This window comes from Siphateles boraxobius, unplaced genomic scaffold, assembly GCF_051911475.1.
Source record: "Siphateles boraxobius isolate OS27281-9 unplaced genomic scaffold, OSU_SipBor_1 30, whole genome shotgun sequence".
Lineage (NCBI taxonomy): Eukaryota > Metazoa > Chordata > Actinopteri > Cypriniformes > Leuciscidae > Siphateles > Siphateles boraxobius.
The window spans coordinates 10,286,754-10,300,843 of NW_027508920.1; the positions used below are offsets into that span (position 1 = coordinate 10,286,754).

Below are 14,090 nucleotides of genomic sequence, written 5' to 3' on the forward strand. Positions count from 1 at the left end.
TTATATATAATATAAAATTCTGAAATTATGGTTTATAGTTTTGGTGTGCCACCCCAAGATTTTAAGTGGCCCCATCTGGCCACCCCTATGAAAAATTTCTGGAGGCGCCACTGGGGGGCCTGAGACTGCGCCCTCTATGCAGACTGGTGCATCAGGTCCTTCTGTGGTCCCGGGGCAAACTTCTCTCATTCAGAGCAATGTTTATCCCTTGGGACAACAGTGTGGGTGCAGATATCCTGTCGAGGCAGGGGCTGAGGCCCAGGGAGTGGAGACTCCACCCCGAGACGGTGGAGTTGATATGGAAGGATTTTGGACAGTCCGAAAGTGGATCTATTTGCCTCTCACGAGAACACACACTGTCCACTCTGGTTCTCCCTCACACATCCATCTCCCCTGGGGCTGGATGCCATGGTGCAGACGTGGCCGAGGCTACGTTTGTATGCATTTCCCCCGATCGCTCCGCTCCCAGGGGTTCTAGGGAGGGTCTGGCGGTACGGGATCAGCTTACTCCTAGTAACCCTGTACTGGCCGGCCCGAGTGTGGTTTTCGGACATAATGGTCCTTCTAGCAGGCCCTCCATGGCAAATCCCGATCAGGAGAGACCTTCTTTCTCAGGCCGAGGGCACAATATCTCAACTATAAACTCTAGAGCCCCCTCCACGAGAAAACGGTATGCATTAAAATGGAATGTATTCAACTTATGGTGCAGAGAACATCAGTTGGACCCAGTTAACCCTCTGGGGTCTGAGGTGTTTTTGGGGTCCTTGAGATGTTTGACATGCCCTGACATTTGTGCTTTTTTCAGTTGCTTATAAACATATTAATAGCAAAGGTGTAATTACACTCTATTTAGCACAAACAGGGCTACCATAATATGTGAGCAAGATGTATGTACATGTTTGTACTTTTGAGAGAATATTGTTTATGCATGGTAATTGAAAAAAACTAAAACTTAAAGTTTAGGAAATAAGGCCACAAAACACATACTAAATATTTTTCCTCAAGACTTTTGACTAATGGGTGTTGTTGCCTAGAGTTTTTGCTTCAAAATGATCTGAAACTCATCCTGCCTAATCATTTACACAAAACAATACATTGATTTAAATTTTATAAGACACCTTTTGTTTGGAAAGGCAATATGAGTGGAGGCGTGTTCACACCTGAGAAGACAAAGGCCGGATAATGTGCCACATACATAATGAGCTGCATATTAATTAGCCTTTCACACAGGTGTGTCACAGGGTCCCAAAGAATTCAAGGGCAAAAGGAATGATCTATATATACATATTTTACAATTAGAAATTGTAACCAATTACAAATAGGTTACAATTACAACAACAATTACAATTTTAACAATATTTCAAGTGTATTCTTTCTTTGTAAAAATTATACATTTTATCATACGTATTAAAAAAGGTAAGGATTCATTAGTTTGAATATTGGAACAAACACTATAATAACATCTTAGTTGATAATTCAATATACCTACTTTATTTTTGACAAAACATCATACTATAGTATATTTAACATATGAGCAGAAATTGGTGAACAAAAGTTTATCTGTTTAATGTGACAGTAGTCTTTTTTTACAGTCAAAACTTTATAATCTATCCAAAATTAATCACAAAATCTAGTCTAAACATTCATATTTAGTCGGTAACATATTGTGTATGATATATTAGCATATACATGTTAATTTGCAGTTTGTTGCTTATACAGACATTTTATTTCAACATATTTCAGTCTATTTTTACTCATCTTAGTAGGCTATAGCAATATAGTTTGGATGTTTTCATGTAAAAATAATGTGTTAACTAATGTAGGTGCGAGAGTGAATGAACGGCACAGACACGCGCTGTATAACTGTAGTAAACAACGCGCGCGCGCGCCTGTGCCGTTCATTCATCATTTAGCCTACACACAGACACGCAATTCATATTTAAACAGTCTTTTTGTGGTTTACAGACACTATTCAATATCGCGATTAGAACAAAGCACTTAACAATACATGACTTACTACATCAGCTGGATCCGTTGCTCCTCGAAATGAAACTACCAGCACTTCTGGTACATTTTCTAGGGTTATTAGATAGTATTATTACTCACAGCTAGCAAGGCGAGGTAAAGTGCAAGTTTTTATTAAACATGATGTGTTTTAAAAACCAGCTGGTGGGCGTTGGCATGTTTGCATGGCTTGCCTTAGAACATTTGCGTTTGAATACCGCGCGCTCTCCGTGGGTGTGGCACATTAATGCGTAATCAGGTATAATGAGCTGGAAAGAAAAAGACTGACATCTCTCTTTTCATACAGATTACATAAACTCAGAATATTTGTTTTTTTTATATAAATTAATTCATTTAAAAGAAGAGAGTTCAAGCTTCATTATGGAAAAACACTTGTGCCTGTATGACAAGTATTCGCGGAATTACAGTTAATTTTCGGACGCGTTTCAGAATGGAATTCACTGACAGAGAGAAGGCAAAACTAGCATCATGTTTATTTTTCTTTATTAGACTAAACGCACAATACATTGTTTATTGATGTTTCTCTTTTGCACTGATAAGAAAAAAAGCGAGACTATCGCGCCGGCGCGATAGCAGACCTCAGAGGGTTAACAGAGAGTGGTCCTTGAAGGGTTATCCCTGGCACCCTTCAAACCCTTGGATGAGGTGTCTGAGAAATGTATGTCCTTTAAAGTAGCCTTCCTGCTCGCCATTACGTCCCTCAAAAGAGTTGGGGACCTGCAGGCTTTATTGGTTGCTCACTCTTGCCTCGAGTTCTCTCCCGGCAAAGTGAAGGCCATTCTCCACCCTAGACCTGGCTATGTGCCTAAGGTGCCGTCAAATGTGGCACGGTCTATAATTCTCCAGGCTTTTCATCCTCCACCACTTGTGTCGGATGAGCAAGCTAAACAGCATTTATTGTACCTGGTCCGAGCCCTTAAGGTCTATGCTCAAAGAACCTCGGCTGGACGAAGTCGGACCAGCTACTTGTATGTTTTGGATCACCTAAGAAGGGTTCCCCTGTTTCCAAGCAAACTATCAGCAGATGGATAGTAGAGGCTATATCTTCAGCTTACGAGGCGCGCAGCTTGCCTTCGCCTCTTCTGATAAGAGCCCACTCAACTTCACCATCACATGCGACGTCACGATTGACGTCATGACGCAACACCAACCAAGACTGGACTAGTTCCATACAGTCTTCAGACGTGTCACGCTGGAGGCGTTCCCCAATGTGTCGATTCTCGATGCAGCGTCTCGGTCCCTTCTCAGGGAACGAGGGTTACGGTCGTAACCTGAGACGTTTTTTTTTTTTAAATGGAAAACGTTAAAGTACAGTTACAGGAATATTTCAAGTATAAAAAATGAATGCCTCAATAGGAACATAGGAGTATACTTAACCCTATGGGGACGGATTGGGCGGTACAAAAATGGCATACTTTTACAAATGTGTAATTATCTTAAAGAATATTAATGATAGAGAGGTGCGGTCTTTTTTGCCATCTTCCTCAGATTCCGCTGAAAACAGTGATAACTTACCCGGCTTGTATACACACTTCCTTGTTGCGCAATACCACTACGTCAAAGGCCAATGAAATCGACGTTTTTTGGCAGATTCACGAGCAACAACCAATGGAAAAATTGCCGATGGAGGAATATTTTTCTTACCCAATCAGAGGAAGGTTACCATGACGTATTCTAGCAAATCGGAGGACTCTGTAGCCTTGCAAGGGGTGGTACTAGTAAGGGATATGACGCAAACAGCGTTGAGTGGCCGAGACGACAGAAAGCGAACGGACGCGTCAAGTACAGGTCCTTCTCAAAAAATTAGCATATTGTGATAAAGTTAATTATTTTCCATAATGTAATGATAAAAATTAAACTTTCATATATTTTAGATTCATTGCACACCAACTGAAATATTTCAGGTCTTTTATTGTTTTAATACTGATGATTTTGGCATACAGCTCATGAAAACCCAAAATTCCTGTCTCAAAAAATTTGCATATCATGAAAATGGTCTCTAAACAAGCTATTAACCTAATCATCTGAATCAACTAATTAATTATAAACACCTGCAAAAGATTCCTGAGGCTTTTAAAAACTCCCAGCCTGTTTCATTACTCAAAACCGCAATCATGGGTAAGACTGCTGACCTGACTGCTGTCCAGAAGGCCATCATTGACACCCTCAAGCAAGAGGGTAAGACAGAAAGAAATTTCTGAACAAATAGGCTGTTCCCAGAGTGCTGTATCAAGGCACCTCAGTGGGAAGTCTGTGGGAAGGAAAAACTGTGGCAAAAAACGCTGCACAACGAGAAGAGGTGACCGGACCCTGAGGAAGATTGTGGAGAAGGACCGATTCCAGACCTTGGGGACCTGCGGAAGCAGTGGACTGAGTCAGGAGTAGAAACATCCAGAGCCACCGTGCATAGGCGTGTGCAGGAAATGGGCTACAGGTGCCGCATTCCCCAGGTCAAGCCACTTTTGAACCAGAAACAGCGGCAGAAGCGCCTGACCTGGGCTACAGAGAAGCAGCACTGGACTGTTGCTCAGTTTTGCATGTCATTCGGAAATCAAGGTGCCAGAGTCTGGAGGAAGACTGGGGAGAAGGAAATGCCAAAATGCCTGAAGTCCAGTGTCAAGTACCCACAGTCAGTGATGGTCTGGGGTGCCATGTCAGCCGCTGGTGTTAGTGCACTGTGTTTTATCAAGGGCAGCAATGCAGCTAGCTATCAGGAGATTTTGGAGCACTTCATGCTTCCATCTGCTGAAAAGCTTTATGGAGATGAAGATTTCATTTTTCAGCACGACCTGGCACCTGCTCACAGTGCCAAACCACTGGTAAATGGTTTACTGACCATGGTATTACTGTGCTCAATTGGCCTGCCAACTCTCCTGACCTGAACCCCATAGAGAATCTGTGGGATATTGTGAAGAGAAAGTTGAGAGACGCAAGACCCAACACTCTGGATGAGCTTAAGGCCGCTATCGAAGCATCCTGGGCCTCCATAACACCTCAGCAGTGCCACAGGCTGATTGCCTCCATGCCACGCCGCATTGAAGCAGTCATTTCTGCAAAAGGATTCCCGACCAAGTATTGACTATTGTGTGCATAACTGAACATAATTATTTGAAGGTTGACTTTTTTTTTTTTTTGTATTAAAAACACTTCTTTTATTGGTCGGATGAAATATGCTAATTTTTTGAGACAGGAATTTGGGGTTTTCATGAGCTGTATGCCAAAATCATCAGTATTAAAACAATAAAACGCCTGAAATATTTCAGTTGGTGTGCAATGAATCTAAAATATATGAAAGTTTAATTTTTATCATTACATTATGGAAAATAATGAACTTTATCACAATATGCTAATTTTTTGAGAAGGACCTGTATAAACAAGGCTTTACGGAGCGAGAGCGCGCAGAGATATGAGAGAGAGACAGAACAATTATAATATATATATATATATATATATATATATATATATATATATATATATATACACAATTATAGCATTATGTATTGTTTTAGCACTTTTATGATGGCAAGCAGTAAACGATTTATGGTGGAACAAGCTCTGGAACAATTACTGTAGAGTGACGAGGAGAAAGCTTTGCTTAGAAAATTCTAAGCATTCCTAAGAAGAACGCCTGGGACTATTTGTAAATAAAGTTACATTTTTCATTGTTCTTTACACATTTTATTTAACAACTACACATGTCTGTCAAGCAGGCTTTGACAAATATATTTTTTGTTCAAAAACTGTTCAATGTTGTTGTGTGATGTGCGATTTTGAGAAATAAATGGCAAAAATTTAATTTCCGTTTTTTAAATTCTCTAGTTTATTGTACATTTCCACTCATACTTCCTTTATAAACATATTACTGTCACGGTAGATGTATTCGCTGGTTCCTTCTAGTCTTGTGTTTATGTTGTTGTATGAGTGCACGTGTGCAAGGGGCGTGTCTGTATGTCATTACCTGATCCACTCCAGCTGTTCATCATTACAATCACCAGCTGCAGTTCATCTCACCACGCTTCTTAAACTCACCGCTGTTCTCTCACCTTTGTCAGATCGTTGTTTGATGTTCCCCTGTCTTCTGGTTCGTGTTCCTGCCTGGTGTTTCCTGTTCGTCGTCTTCCGTGTGGATTTGGATCGTCTCACCGTTTGTCTGCACGTCACCGGTATTGACCATCGAAGTCCCTGCGTCACCTATCCCCACCTGGCTCACTGCACCCTGGACTTGTGTGTTTTGTGCTAAAATAAATATTGTATTATACTCGCGATTGCTTCCTGTGTTTCTGCTTAACATGACAGAACGATCTGACCATGGTATGGAAGCAGCGAGCGCCTCGTCATCCTCACTCGAAGAGTTCATCCATCACAGCATCCGTAGAATGGACTCGCAAGAGAAGGAGATTGGAGATACGGGCCGTGCAGTTCAAGCCCTGGTGACGCAGGTGTCCGAGCTCACCCAGCAGATCCAGCGCCTACGACCTCCCACTGCGCCACCCACACCGGCCGTTCCTCCCGCATCATCAGGAAGCCCCTCCCAGTCAGAACCCCGGCTACCCACCCCAGAGGCATACTCAGGTGAACCGTCATTTTGTAGAGCCTTTTTGACTCGATGTTCTATGCACTTTGCCCTGCAACCTCACACTTTTCAGACCGAGCAAGCCAAAGTGGCGTTTGTGCTCACGCTATTGACTGGGAGAGCGGCACTCTGGGGAACGGCGGTGTGGGAAAACCAAAATCCATGCTGTGCCTCGTTCCAGACCCTCGCCGCCGAGATGAGACTGGTTTTTGACCGTGCGGTCACTGGAAGAGAGGCGGCAAGAACATTGGTCGAGCTACGGCAGGGAAGAAGATCAGTGTCCGAGTTTTCCATCGAGTTCCGGACCTTGGCGGCAGAGTGTGGATGGAACGAGGAGGCGCAGTGGGACATGTTCCTGCATGGGCTGGCTGACCACGTCCAGAAGGAGATCTACGCCCTGGATCTTCCCACTACCCTCAACGGACTCATTGATCTGGCCCTGCGGGTGGACGCTCGGCTGTCCAGAGTCGAGCGTCGAGCCACGCCCACCCGCACACTTGAGGCAGCCAACGGGCTACGATCCAGCGGCAGGGACGTGGTCAGCCCCGTCTACGATCACGAGCCCATGCAGGTGGGTCGAGCTCGGCTTTCCCGGGAGGAGAGGGAGAGGCGGAGGTCCCAGGGCCTTTGCCTGTACTGCGGAGGAGCCGGACACTACGCCTACAACTGTCCGGTAAAAGGCCCAGCCCGATAGTAAACATGAGGCTACTATCGGGTGGGATCTCCGCCAGGAAGACCTCATCCACGACAAGATCTACCTCCACCCTCCTCTCGGTAAGACTAAGATGGTCAGTCCACCAGCACGATTGTCAAGCACTGTTGGATTCGGGGGCCGAAGGTAATTTCATGGACCATAATTTTGCACGCAGATTTCAGATTCCCATCAAACCCCTCCCACAGCAGATTGCAGTTCATGCACTCAACGGACAAGAACTTCCCACCATCTCATTATCCACTGAAGAAATCACTCTCATCACCTCTGGCAATCACTCGGAAACTATTTCATTTTTTATTCTGGATTCACCCCTGGCACCCGTTGTTCTAGGACACCCATGGCTCATTCAACACAACCCCCGAGTGGACTGGATACATAGATCTGTGCTGGAGTGGAGTCAGGAATGTCATAGGTCTTGTCTCGTCTCTGCTTGTTCGTCTGTACCTGTTTCTGTGTTTCAGGAGGAAGCAGGGGATTTGTCTAACGTGCCCGCGGAGTATCTGGACCTGAAGGAAGTGTTCAGTAAGTCTCGTGCTGCTTCTCTCCCTCCGCATCGTCCCTACGACTGTGCAATAGATTTACTCCCAGGTAAGTCTCCGCCTAAGGGCAAGTTATATTCGCTTTCGATTCCTGAAAGAGAGGCTATGGAGAAATATATTTCTGATTCTCTAGCAACCAAGTTCATTCGCCCTTCCTCTTCTCCAGCGGGGGCGGGGTTTTTTTTTGTGGGGAAAAAGGATGGTTCTCTGCGACCTTGCATTGATTACCGAGGGCTGAATAACATCACGGTAAAGAATACTTATCCTTTGCCGTTGATGTCTTCAGCCTTCGAGAGGTTGCAGGGAGCATCCATCTTCACCAAATTGGACTTACGTAACGCTTATCATTTGGTCCGCATCAGGGAGGGCGATGAGTGGAAGACTGCGTTTAACACCCCTAGGGGGCACTTTGAATATTTGGTCATGCCGTTTGGGCTGTCCAACTCCCCAGCAGTTTTCCAGGCACTGGTCAATGACGTGTTGCGAGATATGATCGATCAATTCATATATGTCTACCTGGATGACATATTGATTTTTTCTGCATCTCTCCAGGAGCATGTGCAGCACGTCCGACGAGTGCTTCAGAGGTTGCTAGAGAATGGGCTTTTTGTCAAGGCGGAGAAATGCGATTTTCATGCACAGTCTGTTCCTTTTTTAGGATACATCGTGTCGTCTGAGGGGATGCGGATGGACCCTGAGAAGATTAAGGCTGTGGTGGATTGGCCAAGTCCAGATTCCCGCAAGGCCCTGCAGAGGTTTCTGGGGTTCGCCAATTTCTACCGGCGATTCATTCGCAACTTCAGCCAGCTGGTCGCGCCTCTGACTGCCTTGACCTCCCCCAGAACTGCGTTCAGGTGGTCCGACACAGCCGAGACTGTGTTCAAGAAACTCAAAGGCCGCTTTGTTTCAGCCCCCATTCTAATTACCCCTGATTCATCACGTCAGTTCGTGGTGGAGGTCGACGCATCAGAGGTGGGAGTAGGGGCGGTGTTATCTCAGCGTTCACCTGTAGACGACAAGATGCATCCTTGCGCGTTTTTGTCCCATCGTTTATCTCCAGCCGAACGTAATTACGACATTGGTAATAGAGAGTTGTTGGCAGTCAAGTTGGCGTTGGAGGAGTGGCGACACTGGTTAGAAGGGTCGGGGGTACCTTTTATCGTCTGGACTGATCATAAGAACCTCGAATATATCAGAACTGCTAAAAGATTGAACTCCAGGCAGGCTCGGTGGGCACTTTTTTTTCGGTCGTTTTGATTTTTCTCTCCAATATCGTCCGGGTTCTAAGAACATCAAACCCGACTCACTTTCTCGTATATTTGATTTTTCCGGTCGCCCGTCCACTCCCGAGTGTATTTTACCCGAAACCGTATTTGTTTCAACACTCACATGGGAGGTCGAAGCGAAGGTCAAAGAGGCCTTGGAAGGGGTAACGCCTCCGCCCGGGTGTCCACCGAACCGATTATTTGTGCCGGAGGGCTTACGGTCTGACGTTATCCACTGGGGTCACAGCTCCAACGTAGCTTGTCATCCAGGAATTAATCGCACTGGATTTCTAGTCAAGCAACGATTCTGGTGGCCACTTATGGCTCGTGACATTCGCGATTTTGTTTTGGCTTGCTCTGTTTGTGCCACGGGTAAGTCTTCCAATCGACCTCCAGATGGGCTACTTCAACCGCTGCCGGTGCCTTCGAGACCTTGGTCCCATATCGCTCTAGATTTTATTACCGCCCTCCCACCCTCCCAGGGTAACACAGTAGTTTTAACTGTGGTGGACCGATTCTCGAAGGCAGCACATTTCATTCCCTTACCCAAATTACCTTCAGCTAAGGAGACAGCGGCTACGGTCGTAGATCATGTCTTTCGGTTACATGGCCTCCCGATAGACGTGGTCTCCGACCGGGGACCCCAGTTCGTGTCCAAATTTTGGCGAGAATTTTGTAGATTACTGGGGGCGACGGTTAGTCTGTCATCTGGGTTTCATCCCCAGAGCAATGGTCAAACAGAGAGAGCCAACCAAGATTTGGAGAGAATGTTGCGATGTTTGGTTTCCAGAAATCCTTCGTCTTGGAGTCAACAACTGTCTATGGTGGAGTACGCACACAACACGTTGCCAGTGTCAGCGACGGGCCTATCTCCGTTTGAGTGTAGTGTAGGTTACCAGCCACCAATTTTTCCCAGTCTGGAATCCGAGGTTGCGGTTCCCTCCGCTCACGCCTTTGTCCAGAGGTGTCATCGCACCTGGACTAGAGCCCGGGAGACTCTACTCCAGGTGGGGGCGCGCACCAAGGCCAAGGCCGATCGCCACCGGTCAAAGCCTCCCGTATACGTCGTTGGTCAAAAAGTGTGGCTCTCAACTAAGAACATTCCTCTTCGCACCGTTTCTAATAAACTTGCTCCCAAATTTATTGGCCCGTTTCCTGTCACCAAGATTATTAGTCCGGTGGCAGTCCGCCTCAAACTACCTCCTGCGTACAGGAGGGTTCATTCCGTGTTCCATGTATCTAAAATCAAGCCCGTTTTTCATTCTCACATTAATCCGCCTGTCCCGGTTCCTCCCCCACCGCGGCTCGTAGATGGGGAGACCACATATTCGGTCAACCGTATTCTGGACTCTAGGCGGAGGGGACGCGGATTTCAGTACTTGGTGGACTGGGAAGGTTACGGTCCGGAGGAGAGAAGTTGGGTTCCTGCTAGGGACATCCTGGATCACTCCCTTATCGATGATTACAATCGGCAGGTAAGGGAGTCTGAGAACGCCAGGAGGCGTTCTTAGGAGGAGGGGTACTGTCACGGTAGATGTATTCGCTGGTTCCTTCTAGTCTTGTGTTTATGTTGTTGTATGAGTGCACGTGTGCAAGGGGCGTGTCTGTATGTCATTACCTGATCCACTCCAGCTGTTCATCATTACAATCACCAGCTGCAGTTCATCTCACCACGCTTCTTAAACTCACCGCTGTTCTCTCACCTTTGTCAGATCGTTGTTTGATGTTCCCCTGTCTTCTGGTTCGTGTTCCTGCCTGGTGTTTCCTGTTCGTCGTCTTCCGTGTGGATTTGGATCGTCTCACCGTTTGTCTGCACGTCACCGGTATTGACCATCGAAGTCCCTGCGTCACCTATCTCCACCTGGCTCACTGCACCCTGGACTTGTGTGTTTTGTGCTAAAATAAATATTGTATTATACTCGCGATTGCTTCCTGTGTTTCTGCTTAACATGACAATTACATGTGTGCTTATGTTAGCGGTCTTCTGAATCCATAGATACCAAAAACATAGTGTTCCATCTCCATTACATATAGTTTATAAGCCCAAAAAATTTAGAAAACGGACCAAAAAGGGCTTAGTCCCCAGAGGGTTAAAGTGCAAAAATAATATATAAATAGTAAACTATAAGTATGGTGTTATGATCACTTAAAGAAAACTTACAAGTATACTTGCAGGATAAAATGACTAAACCAGTAGTTCCCTAGTAAAAAAAAAGTATAATTTATTGTATTTGAAATATATTCCCTTTTCAATAGTACATTGCAAATATAAAAAAAAAATGGTGCTATCATTAAATATATTAAAAGTATATTATCATCGTGCTTTTAACTATTTTCCAATACAACTTTTAACACACTTTAAAGGTGCTCTAAGCGATGTTGGGCGACGTCACTTCTCGTTGACATTTAAAGTATTGTCAAACAAAACGGAGGCTAGCTAGACCCTCCCTCCTCATCATCCACGCACTAACCCCCCAAACTCCACCCCCAAATCCTTCTTGTCGGTTATTGGCTGGAACAGTTTGTTATGTTTCGTGGTGCGGGTTAGCCTAGTTTGTTTTTGTTGCCGTTTGTGGACCCTGGGGTGTCTGCAGAGACCGCGTTTTTTTACAGTGTGTTCAGGGGACAGGAAGCTAGTGGATATTGATGAGATGTTTGCTGTATGTGTCAAAAAAAAATAATTTGGCCTAAAAAACGTGTGACATCGCTTAGAGCACCTTTAAAATAATTGTAGTCTAGTATATTTTAGAAAAATATATTTTAGAAAAAATATACTTGAAGTGAAAATTCAGATTATTTTCTACAAGTGTATTTATTTGCACTTTATTAAAAATATATTTTTGGTATATTTTAACTGTGGGCTGGAAATGATCATTGTAACAATGCATTGAAAGTATACTTTCAAAATACAATAGTACTTTGTACAAAGTATAGCTGAGTATTATTTGTCTATTAATGTGCATTTGTTATTGAAGATAAAGTGTGCAATATGTAGTATACACTTGCGGCCGGCGCCGATAGCCTTGTGGGCAGGTGCTGATATGTAGCACTGTTGTGCTTTCGGAGACCCGAGTTTGAGTCCCGGCTCGTGGACCTTTCTTGATCCCATCCCCCCTCTCTCTTTCTCTCCCATCTCACTTCCTGTCTAGCAACTGTCCTATCCTAATAAAAGGCAAAAATACATCTTAATACATACATTACCCATTCTAAGGGTAAAAGCAGTAGGTGAGCAATTCACTCTTTGATTTGCTTAATAACTTTGAATTTTCTGCTACATCCTCAACACACTATAGTCAGAACCAGCCTGTATTATCGGGAGTTACGGAGTGCAAATTAAAGTTTAGCACAGATTATGTGGTCGGATTTGGTTTGTAACCTGAATTGCATAATTCCTTTAGCAAATCAAGTTCCTATTTTATTCACTTATGTGTTTTATATTTCACTTCTTTGTTATATATTTCAAGGAGAGCAGGTTTTCAAATACTTAACTTAAAATACTCCAAAAACAAAAAGTGACAGATAAAAACAAATAGTTTATTTTCATTTTTGTGTGGTTCAATTAAAAGAAGGTCAGTCATGTTTGGCTAGTTAGCATGCCATTAATACACCATTATTTAGACATAGCCATGTATTTTATCATGTACCAGCAACTGTTAAAGAGAATGTAAAATCTAATGCACAGTTCTACTGCACAATCTAAGAAGGTTTTATAGATCTCCTTGATTAAAATAAAAGAAGCAGACATAGGCAAAAAAATAAACAAAAAAACGTACAAAGACTAAATAATTTCCCAAAGAAATGACAGCTTCACAAGAAAAATAAGGATTTTAACAGTTTTGCCAACCAATGTGTAATGCCAAACCAGCAGAGGGAGCCCTCACCTGAGTACTGACTGTGTTCCACTCCCTCTGCTTCTTCTGCTCTCATTTCCTGTTTGACTGCTATTTAACCAGAGACCATTCTTAAACTCATTGCTAAGTATTGCCAGTTTACCTGCCTTACCGAGCGTTATTTCCTGTTGATCCTGCTTGTCTACTGTGTATGATTCTGCCTGGTTACCTGTTTTTCGATTTTCTGGATTATCCTCTTTGTTTTGGTTGCCTGATCGGACTGATGTTTTTGCTTGGACCTTTTGCCTGCCTACTCACTCTTGCCTGTTGGAATTCCCCTTTGTATGTTGAAAGATCTGACTGCTACCTTGGTTTTGACCCTCTGCCTGCCTTATCGTATTTGTTTGTGGAAACTGTCTTTAATAAACTTCCGCACATGGATTCTCACTCAGCCTCAGCGTCCTCGTTACAGAATACTTCGCCTCCCATGAATCCAGCGGAAGTTTTGAATCTGCAAGCAGCATTCGCCTACCAAAGCGAAATGTTAAAGGGATACCAGGAACAACTAACCAAGCTCCAATCAGTCAACGAACATCTAACACACTACATCCGATCACTCCCACAGCCCACGCCAAAGACGGTAAGCTCTGCTCTTCCTGAAAAGTTTGATGGTTCTGCTGAACAATGTAAAGGCTTTATTCGTCAAATCAGACTGTACTTTGATCATCAAGGGGATAAATTTGAATCAGAGGAGAAGAAATGTGCATTTTTAATGACGTTGCTAACGGGGAGAGCTATCGACTGGGCTGCAGCAGTTTGGGACTCTGATTCACGGTTCAGATAATTAGTGGATTATTTCATCCAGCAACTCCGTGAAGTGTTTGAATACCCCGCCGGAGTCAAAGATGTGTCAACACAAATCATTAACATCACACAAGGTAACCGCACCGCTGCTGAATATGCTATTGAATTCAGAACACTGGCTGCACAGAGTAGTTGGAATGATATTGCTTTGAAAGCCATGTTTCACCATAGTCTCAACATGGAACTTTTCTGAATTTGTCACTCTTGCCATTAAATTTGATAACCTCATGAGACAAGCTTCGAAACGCAATCACACATGAACCAATGCAACTCAACATC

General features: G+C 44.1%; 1 protein-coding gene across 1 annotated transcript in view; it reads right to left on the minus strand.

The window, feature by feature from the left end:
* kiaa1549lb (KIAA1549-like b) overlaps positions 1 to 14,090 on the minus strand; it is a 338,844-nt gene that overhangs the window by 204,453 nt on the left and 120,301 nt on the right. The gene's annotated exons all lie outside the window — the stretch shown is intronic.